We start from the raw sequence: 2,141 nt of genomic DNA, 5'->3' as shown, positions 1-2,141 counted from the left end.
TCCTTCTGCTGCCTGCGCTTGTTTTCTGCATGCTCTCGGCGACGGGACTCGAGGTGCTCAGCGCCCTCCCGGATGCACTTCCTCCACTTAGGGCAGTCTTTGGCCAGGGACTCCCAGGTGTCAGTGGGGAGGTTGCATTTTATCAAGGAGACTTTGAGGGTGAGCTTGAAACGTTTTCTCTGCCCACCTGAGGCTCGCTTGCCGTGTAGGAGTTCCGAGTAGAACGCTTGCTTTGGGAGTCTCGTGTCGGGCATGCGGACAATGTGGCCCACCCAAGGAAGCTGGTCGAGTGTGGTCAGTGCTTCGATGCTGGTGATGTTGGCCTGATCGAGAACACTGACGGTGCGTCTATCCTCCCAATATTTATCCCTCAATCAACATCACAAAAACAAATTATCTGGTCATTATCACATTGCTGTGTGCATTTGCTGCCGCGTTTCCCACATTAAAACAATGACTACACTCCAAAAGTACTTAATTGGCTGTAAAGCACTTTGGGACGTCTGGTGGCTGTGAAAGGTGCTATAGAGATGTAATTCTTTCTTTCAGAAAACTCTGGCCACAGTATGGACCAGTGAACTTGGACAGTACAGGGATTTCTAAGCTGCTCTGCATTGTGGGAGTTCCTTACCTCCATTAGAGCGGGATCAGTCAGCAGGACGGACTCTTCCTGCCCAGGACAATGTACGAGGATTGCTGGCCTGAAAGCTGTTTGAAGAGCACCCCTAGCCCAAACAGTGAGTGTTAGTGGGACATTCCACTATGTGGGAACAAAAAAAAAGAAATAGGAGCAGGAGTCGGCCATTCGGCCCCTCGAGCCTGCTCCGCCATTCAATGAGATCATGGCTGATCTGATCTTGACCTCAACTCCACTTCCCCACCCGCTCCCCATAACCCCTGACTCCCCTATCGATAAGAGCATAAGAATTTATCATCATCATTGATACAGAAACATAGAAAATAGGTGCAGGAGTAGGCCATTCGGCCCTTCGAGTCTGCACCACCATTCCGTATGATCATGGCTGATCATGCAACTTCAGTACCCCACTCCTGCCTTCTCTCCATACCCCTTGATCCCTTTAGCCGTAAGGCCACATCTAAGTCCCTTTTGAATATATCTAACGAACTGGCCTCAACAACTTTCTGTGGTAGAGAATTCTACAGGTTCACAATTCTCTGAGTGAAGAAGTTTCTCCTCATTTTGGTCCTAAATGGCTTACCCCTTATCCTTAGACTGTGACCCCTGGTTCTGGACTTCCCCAACATCGGGAACATTCTTCCTGCATCTAACCTGTCCAATCCCGTCAGAATTGTGTGTGTTTCTATGAGATCCCCTCTCAATCTTCTAAGTTCCAGTGAATATAAGCCTAGTCGATCCAATCTTTCTTCATATGTCATTCCTGCCATCCCAGGAATCAGTCTGGTGAACCTTCGCTGCACTCCCTCAATAGCAAGAGTGTCCTTCCTCAGATTAGGAGACCAAAACGGAACACAATATTCCAGGTGGGGCCTCACAATATTCCAAGGCCCTGTACAACTGTAGTAAGACCTCCCTGCTCCTATACTCAAATCCTTTTGCTATGAAGGCCATTTGCCTTCTTCACCGAATGCTATACCTGCATGATACTTTCAATGACAGATGTACCATGTACCTTTGCTGAACTTTTTCTATTTTTTACTTTTAATTCTTCCCCCCAAAGAAGGGAAACTGCACCGTTCCTGGAAACATTGCAATACTCGCTCGATGTGTGGAGTGCACGGAGCAAGCCCCTGTTCCAAAAACTAATCCCCAGATAGGGGACGTATCGGATATTAAACTGATAAGAACAGATACTATACTTGATCTTAGCCAAAAGACTGAGACTTGCCCCAGGGACCATCCTTACTGACCAATATTGTTTAATGGGACCGTGCATCCTAGAAAACAAAGCAAAGTAATGGCCCCATTTCCAAGGACCTGAAAATGATATTCAGTGAGTGGAGACAGAAGTTTAGTGATGACACTCTCCCTTTGGGGAATGAGAATTCCAAGTACTTGACTCTTCCTCAGTGTTTAGTACGCTGAGTGGTCTCAGGTCCCCATGAACCGGATTCCACGGAACGTCACAAAAATCTAAGCTGGACAAACAAGAAACTTAACA

At 47.3% G+C, this 2,141-nt stretch overlaps 1 pseudogene; it reads right to left on the bottom strand.

Moving 5' to 3' along the window:
• Positions 1–1,703: 1,703 nt before the first annotated feature.
• On the bottom strand, positions 1,704–1,866 carry LOC139235236 (U2 spliceosomal RNA; annotated as a pseudogene).
• Positions 1,867–2,141: the final 275 nt, after the last annotated feature.

The sequence above is a fragment of the Pristiophorus japonicus genome, chromosome 22 (assembly GCF_044704955.1).
Source record: "Pristiophorus japonicus isolate sPriJap1 chromosome 22, sPriJap1.hap1, whole genome shotgun sequence".
In the NCBI taxonomy this organism is placed as follows: domain Eukaryota; kingdom Metazoa; phylum Chordata; class Chondrichthyes; family Pristiophoridae; genus Pristiophorus; species Pristiophorus japonicus.
Note: the sequence above shows the minus strand (reverse complement) of the source record. Positions and strands in the feature narration are given on the sequence as shown.